Here is a 12,609-nt window from a genome sequence, read left to right as displayed (position 1 = left end):
GGGGCAGCATTGTTTTAAGCTGTGGATGGGGCAGCATTGTTTTTAAGCTGTGGATGGGGCAGCATTGTTTTAAGCTGTTGATGGGGCAGCATTGTTTTTAAGCTGTGGATGGGGCAGCATTGTTTTTAAGCTGTGGATGGGGCAGCATTGTTTTTAAGCTGTGGATGGGGCAGCATTGTTTTTAAGCTGTTGATGGGGCAGCATTGTTTTTAAGCTGTTGATGGGGCAGCATTGTTTTAAGCTGTGGATGGGGCAGCATTGTTTTAAGCTGTGGATGGGGCAGCATTGTTTTTAAGCTGTGGATGGGGTAGCATTGTTTTTAAGCTGTTGTTGGGGCAGCATTGTTTTAAGCTGTGGATGGGGCAGCATTGTTTTTAAGATGTTGATGGGGCAGCATTGTTTTTAAGCTGTGGATGGGGCAGCATTGTTTTAAGCTGTGGATGGGGCAGCATTGTTTTAAGCTGTGGATGGGGCAGCATTGTTTTAAGCTGTTGATGGGGCAGCATTGTTTTAAGCTGTTGATGGGGCAGCATTGTTTTAAGCTGTTGATGGGGCAGCATTGTTTTAAGCTGTTGATGGGGCAGCATTGTTTTTAAGCTTTTGATGGGGCAGCATTGTTTTTAAGCTGTGGATGGGGCAGCATTGTTTTAAGCTGTGGATGGGGCAGCATTGTTTTTAAGCTGTTGATGGGGAAGCATTGTTTTTAAGCTGTGGATGGGGCAGCATTGTTTTTAAGCTGTGGATGGGGCAGCATTGTTTTTAAGCTGTGGATGGGGCAGCATTGTTTTTAAGCTGTGGATGGGGCAGCATTGTTTTTAAGCTGTGGATGTGGCAGCATTGTTTATAAGCTGTGGATGTGGCAGCATTGTTTTTAAGCTGTGGATGGGGCAGCATTGTTTTTAAGCTGTTGATGGGGCAGCATTGTTTTAAGCTGTTGATGGGGCAGCATTGTTTTTAAGCTGTGGATGGGGCAGCATTGTTTTGTCCCCATCAGGTACTTTTGATGGCAGTACTGTTGTTTTTCTTCCGGAATCACTATGTAAATAAACACCCAGAAGCACAGAATAACTTTTGTGGCTCCGCCATCTTTTTTATTTTGATAAAGGTTAGGTTTTCCAGTTTAGCCTTCTGGCCTACTCTACGTGACAGCTACTTACTTACTTATATATTTATGTACATTTTGCAATATGAAAAGCATATGATGAACAATCAAAACCAAATAGACATTTTAAAATATTTCATCTGATATTAGACATGATCATGTCTCGAAATTAAAAAACAACAAAAGCAAAATGAGTTTGATTTCATATATACAATTTCATTTCATGAGGATTAAACAAAAACACAAATTATCAGTCAAAAACTCAAGTCAGAACACAGCCTCTCTATTCTCTCATGTGATTTCAGGTCCTCTAACTGGGAAAATGCCTTTCCACAATGAGAGCAGTGGTATGTCTTCTCCTCCTGTGTATGTATTCTTTCATGCTTATTCAGCTGCCTTAACCAGTTAAATCTCTTTCCACACTGGGAGCAGTGGTAGGGCTTATCCTCTCGTGTGTGTGTCCTGTCATGCCTATTCAAGGCTTCTAACTGGGTAAAACTCATTCCACACAATGAACATTGGTAGAGCTTTTCCTTTTTTTGTGTGTGTATTCGCTCATGTGTTTTCAGGGTCCCTAACCACCTAAAACTCTTTCCACACTGGGAACAGGGGTAAGACTTCTCTCGTGTGTGTGCTTTCTCATGCAGTTTCAGAATCCCTAACAACCTAAAACTCTTTCCACAGTGGGAACAGTGGTAAGGCCTCTCTCCTGTGTGTGTCCTCTCGTGCATTTTCAGGCCCACTAACCATGTAAATTTCTTTCCACATTTGGAGCAGTGGTAAGGCTTCTCTCCAGAGTGTATTCGCTTATGACTTTTCAGGCTCCCTAACTGACTAAAACTCTTTCCACACTGGGAACAGTGGTAAGGCTTTTCTCCTGTGTGTGTTCTCTTATGACCTTTCAGGCTCCCTAACTGACTAAAACTCTTTCCACACTGGGAACAGTGGTAAGGCTTTTCTCCTGTGTGTGTTCTCTCATGTAATTTCAGGTGTTGTGATCGGTTGAAACTTTTTCCACACTGGGAGCAGTGGTGTCGTCTCGCTGGTTTGGACGTCTCTGGGTCTGGTTCCCCTGAATGACTCTCCCCGCTGTCAGAGTGAGAGTCTGGTCGCTCTCCTGCTAAAGACAAAGTATTTAGTTAAATACTAAACAGAGGCCTGAATGAAACCTTCCTATGTGGTTTAATGGGCGGTAGGTAGCCTAGCGGCTAAGATCGAGTTAAAAAACAATTCAATCAATTTTAGAATAAGGCAGTAACATTAAACAACATTTTGAAAAAGTCAAGGGGTCTGAATACTTTATGAATGCACTGTATATCTGGCCTTGTGTATTGGGTTATTGTCCTGCTGAAAGGTGAATTTGTCTCCCAATTTTCCTCCAGGATTTTGCCTGTACTTAACGCTATTCGGTTTATTTTTATCCCTAGTCCTTGCAGGCGACAAGCATACCCATAACATGATGCAGCCACCACCATGCTTGAACATATGAAGAGTGGTACTCAGTGATGTGTTGGATTTGCCCCAAACATAAAGTTAACTTCTTTCTTTACATTAGTTCCTTATTGCAAACAGGATGCATGTTTTGGACTATTTTGATTATGTACAGGCTTCCTTTTCACTCTGTCATTTAGGTTAGTATTGTGGAGTGACTACAATGTTTCTGTTCCCACCCTCGGTTACATGGCTGGGCGAAATCACAACCTTTCTGATTGTGCCTTGTCCGTTCTCATATTGACAAATCTATACGCATATAAACAGAACCAAGCAAGACATTATTTCACTCCAAAAGACCATTTATTTTCATATGGGATAGCAAACGGCTGCTTCATTCACTCCTGAAGTCTTATTCCTATCCAACCCCTGTCTGTCTGTGGGGAGCTTCTGTAAAGCTTACAGGGAGAGGAGCTTCTGTAAACCTTACAGGGAGAGGAGCTTCTGTAAAGCTTACAGGGAGAGGAGCTTCTGTAAAGCTTACAGGGAGGGGAGCTTCTGTAAAGCTTACAGGGAGAGGAGCTTCTGTCTATGTCCCTATCAAACAGCGACTGGACAAACATTATTAGGTTTTACATGTATTTATTTGTATTTCATCATAATTGGTTTTGTTTGTCCATTATCCTCCTTTTCTAGTCCAGTAGAATTTATTTGATATTTAGATTATGGGCCATTAGAATAGAGGGAGCCCTGTGGATGGGCCATTAGAATACAGGGAGCCCTGTGGATGGGCCATTAGAATAGAGGGAGCCCTGTGAATGGGCCATTAGAATACAGGGGCCCTGTGGATGGGCCATTAGAATACAGGGAGCCCTGTGGATTGGCCATAAGAATAGAGGGAGCCCTGTGGATGGGCCATTAGAATACAGGGAGCCCTTATTTGTACATATTCTATGCTGATGTTGACTACATCTATTTACTTTAAAATGGGATTGTACTACATAGTAATACCTACTATTACATGTGTACTATATAGTAATACCTACGTGTACTATATAGTAATACCTACTATTACATGTGTGCTATATAGTAATACCTACTATTACACGTGTACTATATAGTAATACCTACTATTACACGCGTGCTATATAGTAATACCTACTATTACACGTGTACTATATAGTAATACCTACTATTACACGTGTACTATATAGTAATACCTACTATTACACATGTGCTATATAGTAATACCTACTATTACACGTATGCTATATAGTACTACCTACTATTACGTGTACTATATAGTACTACCTACTATTACACATGTACTATATAGTAATACCTACTATTACACGTGTACTATATAGTAATACCTACTATTGCACGTGTACTATATAGTAATACCTACTATTACATGTGTACTATATAGTAATACCTACTATTACACGTGTACTATATAGTACTACCCACTATTACACGTGTACTATATAGTAATACCTACTATTACGCGTGTGCTATATAGTAATACCTACTATTACACGTGTACTATATAGTAATAGCTACTATTACACGTGTTCTATATAGTATTACCTACTATTACACGTGTGCTATATAGTACTACCTACTATTACACGTTAGTGTAATTAGTGGATTCAGCTATTTCAGGCACACCCGTTGCTGGCAGGTGTATAAAATCGAGCACACGGCCATGCAATCTCCATAGACAAACAATGGCAGTAGAATGGCCTTACTGAAGAGCTCAGTGACTTTCAACATCATAGGATGCCACCTTTCCAACAAGTCAGTTCTTCAAATTTCTGCTCTGCTAGAGCTGCTTCAGTCAACTGTAAGTGCTGTTATTGTGAAGTGAAAACGTCTAGGAGCAACAACGGCTCAGCCGCGAAGTGGTAGGCCACACAAGCTCACAGAACGACACCGCCGAGTGCTGAAGCGCGTAGCGTGTAAAAATCATCTGTCCTCAGTTTCAACACTCCCTACTGAGTTACAAACTGCCTCTGGAAGCAACATCAGCACAAGAACTGTTAGTTGGAAGCTTCATGAAATGGGTTTCCATGGCCGAGCAGCTGCACACAAGCCTAAAATCAACATGCGCAATGCCAAGTGTCGGCTGGAGTGGTGTAAAGCTCGCCACCATTGGATTCTGGAGCAGTGGAAATTAGTTCTCTGGAGGGATGAATCATGCTTCACCATCTGTCAGTCCAATGGACAAATCTGAGTTTGGCAGATGCCAGGAGCACGCTACCTGCCCCAAAGCATAGTGCCAACTGTAAGGTTTGATGAAGAAGGCATAATGGTCTGTTTTTCATGGTTCGGGGTCCTTGAAGGGAAATCGTATTTAAAAAAAAAAATTACTCTCTTTTCTCCCGTATTTTGTGATTTCCAATTGGTTGTTACAGTCTTGTCCCATCGCTGCAACTCCCGTACGGACTCAGGAGAGGCGAAGGTCGAGAGCCATGCGTCCTCCGAAACATAACCCTGCCAAGCCGCACTGCTTCTTGACACACTGCTCGCTTAACCAGGAAGCTAGTACCACCCAATGTGTCAGAGGAAACACGGTCCAACTGGCGACGGCATCAGCGTGCATTGCGCCCTGCCCGCCACAAGGAGTCGCTAGAGCGCGATGGGACAAGGACATCCCGGCCGGCAGAACCCTTCCCTAACCCGGACGACGCTGGGCCAATTGTGCGCCGCCTCATGGGTAACCCCGTCGCGGCCTGCTGCGACACAGCCTGGGATCGAACCTGGGTCTGTAGTGACTGCGATGCAGTGCCTTAGACGCTACAGCATACAATAACATTCTTGACGATTCTGTGCTTCCAACTTCGTGGCAAAAGTTTGATGAAGGCTCTTTCCTTGTTTCAGAATGACAAAGCCCCCGGTGAGCAAAGCGAGGTCCAAGCTGAAAGAGACAGCAGCATGGAAGTATTATGCATATATTATAGTACTATAGTATAGTATTATATATTATAGTACTATATTATAGTATCATAGTATAGTATTATAGTATAATAGTATAGTATTATATTACTATAGGTCCAGGCTGAAAGAGACAGCAGCATGGAAGTATTATACATATATTATACAAGTATTGTATAGTATTATATTATATATTATAGTATTATAGTATAGTATAGTATTATAGTATAGTATTATATTATATATTATAGTACTATTCGTCCAGGCTGAAAGAGACAGCAGCATGGAAATATTATACATCCTCCCTTGTGGACATGTAACAATTCAAAACATTTCAAGTTTTCAAGTTGATAGAGAGAAGAGAAGTTATTACAGTTTAATTGAAGACAATTATTTTTATTTTTAACAAAGATGGCATTCTATTTAATCTTTTAAGATATTGTTTATTTGTTGTTTATCTTTACTCAAACGTACGAGAGACAGACATGATTTGAGTTAATGGTTAATGGACTTTGAGTTTGGCGTCGATCAGATGTTTGGTTCTTGAGAAGACATGGCGGAGGTCATAGGTTCATGAGGCAAATACGTTCACTACGATGATAAACACTTGTATTAAGGGACTAGGTTGTACGTCAAACAGGGTGGCGGGCTGAACCTTCTACTTTGAATGCTTCTTACAGTGCCACCTATGGGCCAATCTGTGACGTTTTTGGTGTCTGAGTAGTGTTGACATACAGTACTTCAATATTGTTGAAGTATAATTTGCTGCTTCACTGCCACATATCACCACTAACAGCAGAGCTTCACATCTAATCTTGTTTCATGGAATGTCATGTTTATGGTTACAAGCTGAGCAGGGCTCTATAATAATAGATAATGTCATGGTTACAGGCTGAGCAGAGCTCTATAATAATAGATAATGTCATGTTTACAGGCTGAGGAGAGATCTATAATAATAGATAATGTCATGTTTATAGGCTGAACAGAGCTCTATAATAATAGATAATGTCATGTTTATAGGCTGAACAGAGCTCTATAATAATAGATAATGTCATGTTTATAGGCTGAACAGAGATCTATAATAATAGATAATGTCGTGTTTATAGGCTGAACAGAGCTCTATAATAATGTCATGTTTATAGGCTGAACAGAGCTCTATAATAATATATAATGTCATGGTTACAGGCTGAGCAAAGCTCTATAATACTAGATAATGTCATGTCTTCAGACTGAGCAGAGCTCTATAATAATAGATAATGTCATGGTTACAGGTCTCTTTGCTGATGCTGCGTTTGACTTTGAATGTGAGTTGCGTGAACTCAGGCTGGCTGGGCTGGCCCATCTCGGTAGGGGGGCTGGCCCATCTCGGTAGGGGGGCCGGCCCATCTCGGTAGGGGGGCTGGCCCATCTTGGTAGGGGGGCCGGCCCATCTTGGTAAGGGGCCGGCTGTTGCCCACTGATCAGCTAAAGGCTCATTATAGATTCAGTAACCCAATACATCATCAAACTGTACTGGTCTCTATCAGAGATTCAGTAACCCAATACATCATCAAACTGTACTGGTCTCTATCAGAGTTTCAGTAACCCAATACATCACCAAACTGTACTGGTCTCTATCAGAGATTCAGTAACCCAATACATCATCAGACTGTACTGGTCTCTATCAGAGATTCAGTAACCCAATACATCACCAAACTGTACTGGTCTCTATCAGAGATTCAGTAACCCAATACATCACCAAACTGTACTGGTCTCTATCAGAGATTCAGTAACCCAATACATCACCAGACTGTACTGGTCTCTATCAGAGATTCAGTAACCCAATACATCACCAGACTGTACTGGTCACTATCAGAGATTCAGTAACCCAATACATCACCAAACTGTACTGGTCTCTATCAGAGATTCAGTAACCCAATACATTATCAAACTGTACTGGTCTCTATCAGAGATTCAGTAACCCAATACATCACCAAACTGTACTGATCTCTATCAGAGATTCAGTAACCCAATACATCACCAAACTGTACTGTGCTCTATCAGAGATTCAGTAACCCAATACATCATCAAACTGTACTGGTCTCTATCAGAGATTCAGTAACCCAATACATCATCTCACCAATGCGTCTCTATGTGTTTACCACATCACTAAAGCCCATTCATGTCTCCATGTTGGTAAGGTAATGGGTCTCTAAGTGTTGACCACATCACTAAAGCCCATCATGCCTCCATGTTGGTAAGGTAATGGGTCTCTATGTGTTTACCACATCTCTAAAGCCCATTCATGCCTCCATGTTGGTAAGGTAATGGGTCTCTAAGTGTTTACCACATCACTAAAGCCCATTCATGTCTCCATGTTGGTAAGATAATGGTTCTCTAAGTGTTTACCACATCACTAAAGCCCATTCATGTCTCCATGCTGGTAAGGTAATGGTTCTCTAAGTGTTTACCACATCACTAAAGCCCATTCATGTCGCCATGTTGGTAAGGTAATGGTTCTCTAAGTGTTTACCACATCACTAAAGCCCATTCATGTCTCCATGTTGGTAAGGTAACGGGTCTCTAAGTGTTTACCACATCACTAAAGCCCATTCATGTCTCCATGCTGGTAAGGTAATGGTTCTCTAAGTGTTTACCACATCACTAAAGCCCATTCATGTCTCCATGTTGGTAAGATAATGGTTCTCTAAGTGTTTACCACATCACTAAAGCCCATTCATGTCTCCATGTTGGTAAGGTAATGGTTCTCTAAGTGTTTATCACATCACTAAAGCCCATTCATGTCTCCATGTTGGTAAGGTAATTGGTCTCTAAGTGTTTACCACATCACTAAAGCCCATTCATGTCTACATGTCTCCAGGTCAAGTGTCATAAAGGGGGTGTTTGAGAATAAGACCCTCATTCTGAACACATGTAAGTGAAAAATGTTAAATATTTTGTGCTCATCTAAGGGCTACTCCAATAGATGATGCATCATGGGGGGAATAAAACTTTATACAAACAAATATTTGAGTTTTTACAGCAACTTAAACAAGTGTTACGGTAATGAGAAATATGTCCACAGACACTTATCATGAGAATCACCTCTTTCACCACATGATTTAGAAACCTAATTCCAACGGTCCATTATTCCTGTCATGAGAATCACCTCTTTCACCACATGATTTAGAAACCTAATTCCAACGGTCCATTATTCCTGTCATGAGAATCACCTCTTTCACCACATGATTTAGAAACCTAATTCCAACCGTCCATTATTCCTGTCATGAGAATCACCTCTTTCACCACATGATTTAGAAACCTAATTTCAACTGTCCATTATTCCTGCCATGAGAATCCCCTCTTTCACCACATGATTTAGAAACCTAATTCCAACGGTCCATTATTCCTGTCATGAGAATCCCCTCTTTCACCACATGATTTAGAAACCTAATTCCAACGGTCCATTATTCCTGTCATGAGAATCACCTTTTTCACCACATGATTTAGAAACCTAATTCCAACGGTCCGTTATTCCTGCCATGAGAATCCCCTCTTTCACCACATGATTTAGAAACCTAATTTCAACTGTCCAGTGTTGCACATTATTTTTATTTATATAAAATGTTTAACAAATCACCTAATTTCAATAGCTCAATGTGACGGAAAAACCTAAAACCAATTTAGGATCGTTCACAGGGTAGGTTTTCCCATAGGATTGTTCAGGTTTTCCAATAAAGCACTTACACGTTTTTAAATAAATATTTGAAACCTTTAAATTTCAATAGCCGGTTTTCAAACATGTGACCTAGCAATATTCAAGGACTGAAGAGTTTGTGCCCCAGTTTTAAGACCGTACTTACTGGTTTTACTCAGATCTCTCGTCTCCTCTTCCTCTCCTTCCTCCTCTTTCAACGTGAAGGTAATCTGTCCCTCCTCTTCCTCTCCTTCCTCTTCTTTCAACGTGAAAGTAATCTGCCCCTCTTCCTCTCCTGCCTCCTCCTCCTCTTCTTTCAACGTGAAAGTAATCTGCCCCTCTTCCTCTCCTTCCTCCTCCTCCTCTTTCAACGTGACAGTAATCTCCCCCTCCTCTCCTTCCTCATCTTTCAACGTGACAGTAATCTCCCTCTCCTCCTTCACTCCGAAAACTCCTCCCCCTTCTTGTTTAACAGTAAAATCCTCCTCCCCTTCTGTCACTGTAACTTCTTTCTCTTCTTCTTTTACTGTAACAGCCTCATCCTCTTCTTCTTTCTCCGTCCAGCAGACCTCTTCTTCAGCAGGAGTGGAGTAGCTTAGTGAACTCATGGTCGGGGATGTTAGCTAGCTAGCTACTTAGCATTAGCGATTAGCCTAGTGCAAAGCTAACTTAGCAAGCCAGCTACCTGACAAACAACGTAAATAGTACATTAAATGGACCAACAAGTAGACACAACAGAAATATGTTTAAAACACAGTGACTAATGTACATCAAAACAGCCTAAAAACATTGAATGTTTTCGGCTACGGAGGTGGCCGACTAACTGTTGTTACAGTTGACGAAGTGTCCCGTCCACTACATTAGACGTCACGCTAGCAGTATCGCCTGAAATATGCACATCGCCATCTGCTGATTGGAGTGGGTAACGCAGTTGATACTTTTTTGGGGGGTGGGGCACACGTTTGTTTAATCTAAGTGTAATATTATATGTAAACGTACAAAGTGAAGCGTGTGTTGATGGATTAGTGCAGCTTTTTAATGAGAAAATGTATTAAATACTGTACTACACAACAGTAGTAGGCCTGACTACCAACAATGACGAGGCATCTACAGCAGGGGATGGCAACCCCAGTCCTCGGGGCCTGATTGATGTCACACCTTTTCTCCATCCCTAGCAAACACAGGTGATTAATCAAATGTCATTCTGAACTGAAGATCATGATTAGGTGATTATTGGAGTCAGGTGTGTTAGCTGGGGCTGGGGCAAAACTGTGACACCAATCAGGTGCCCGAGGACTGGAATTGCCCCCCCCCCCCCGGCCTACAGGGAGGAGGTGAGGGTCCTGGCGGTGTGGTGCCAGGAAAATAATCTCTCCCTCAACGTCAACAAAATGAAAGAGCTGATCGTGGACTTCAGGAGACAGCACGCCCCCTATCCACATCGACGGGACCGCAGTGAAGAAGGTGAAAAGCTTCAAGTTCCTTGGCGTACACATCACTGACAATCTGAAATGGTCCAGACAGTGTGGTGAAGAAGGCACAACCCTCCAGGAGACCTACACCCCCCGATGTCACAGGAAGGCCATAAAGATCATCAAGGACAACAACCACCCGAGCCACGGCCTGTTCACCCCGCTATCACCCAGAAGGCGAGGTCAGTACAGGTGTGTCAAAGCTGGGACAGAGAACTGAAAAACAGCTTCTATCTCAAGGCCATCAGACTGTTAAATAGCGATCACTGACTACCACCCAGTTACTCAACGCTGCACCTTAGAGGCTGCTGCCCTATAGACATAGACATGGAATCACTGGTCACTTAAAAAAAAATGGGAAACTAGTCACTTCAATAATGTTTACATAGTGTTGTACCCACTTCATATGTATATACTGTATTCTACTGTATTTTAGTCAATGCCACTCTGACATTTCTCATCCTAACATTTATATATTTCTTAATTCCACTCGTTCACTTTTAGATGTGTGTGTATTGTTGTGAATCGTTAGATACTACTGCGCTGTTGGAGCTAGGAACACAATCATATCGCTACACCCGCAATATCATCTGCTGTGTGTGGCCAATACAATTAGATGTTATTGTACAGCACATCCGCATGAGCATTTAAGCCCTAGTTCATGCATCGCTCTATCGCCGCACCAAACAAAAAAATACGTCCCTTTCTCTTTGGAAGATTGGCGACAGAGTGGCCTGACGTCTCAAACTGAATTATCCACTGTTCTATCGTTCGCTACATACTTCAGTCTGAGACTGACATCATTGAAGTCGATTGTGGTGACGTCAAAATGAGGGGTGTTGCAGAAAACAAAGTAATCAGCGATTGGCTCATCTCCAACCAATCAGAGTAGCAACTCCAATGACGATTTTTCAAACCTCACATCTGACCCAACCCATCGGTTTCTGGGACCAATCAGAACAGTTAAAAAGTGTTTCTGTTCTAAAAGTCGTCATGGAGGTACTCTGATCCAGACTCATTGCGGAGAACAAACTCATGTTTGTGGGCGTGGCGTAGCGTTTGGCCGGAGCAAGGAGATTGGTTAGCCGTCTGAAACAGTGGAGTGTGCGCCTTGTTGTACTGTTGACGATTGTTCGGCAGCTTCTGCTGCTCTTTCGGCGTGGTGCAGGTGTACTACGACTCTGTTTCATGAAGCGTGCCAGAGCAGCTCTTCCATTGTCGGGAGAAATGATCATGCATATTAATATATGTTCATTGCATCCAAATTAAAAGTTTATTTTCTACCACACCCACAATAATGGCCACGGATTCGCAGGTGGAGGACTTCTGTGAGAGGTCGTCATTATACCTAATTTCGACCCTAGACCCCATAGGAGTCTGCTGCAGTGTTGAGAGCGTTATATGAAACCAATCAGTACATCAAGCAAAGCTCTTAACCGTGCCAAGCTGCTCTTAATTGTTCCATTTGATGAATTGTGGACGTGACTGTGGAACGGTCTTATTCCGTTAGTACTTTAGTATGTTAGTAAGTTCGTACCTTAGTCACGTGCGATATCTCAGACAGCACTGGCCTGATTTTGACTCAACTTGAGTGAATGATGCGTCTGGCCATAGAGATCTGGCATTTACAAAATGACACTGATTAGCCAGATGGTGGCGCTGAAAATGTAAACTTTTGAAAGGTCACGCCCTTTCCACCCGTTTGACCTAAAGTCATCAATCAGTACATAGGTTCCTTTCCTCACAAGGAACCAATTTGCCTCAGGGACCCATGGTCGTCAATAGTTACCACAGCCACAAAGTCAGAAGGACCGCCTACTCGACCAATCAGATGAGTGTGTATGCTGACCGGCTTCATAAGTGCCATGGGATCTTTAGTGACCACAGAGTTAGAAGGCCCGCCTCCTCGACCAATCAGATGACCGGCTTCATAAGTGCCATGGGATCTTTAGTGACCACAGAGTTAGAAGGCCCGCCTCCTCGACCAATCA

Source organism: Salvelinus namaycush, unplaced genomic scaffold (assembly GCF_016432855.1).
Source record: "Salvelinus namaycush isolate Seneca unplaced genomic scaffold, SaNama_1.0 Scaffold463, whole genome shotgun sequence".
Lineage (NCBI taxonomy): Eukaryota > Metazoa > Chordata > Actinopteri > Salmoniformes > Salmonidae > Salvelinus > Salvelinus namaycush.
Note: the sequence above shows the minus strand (reverse complement) of the source record.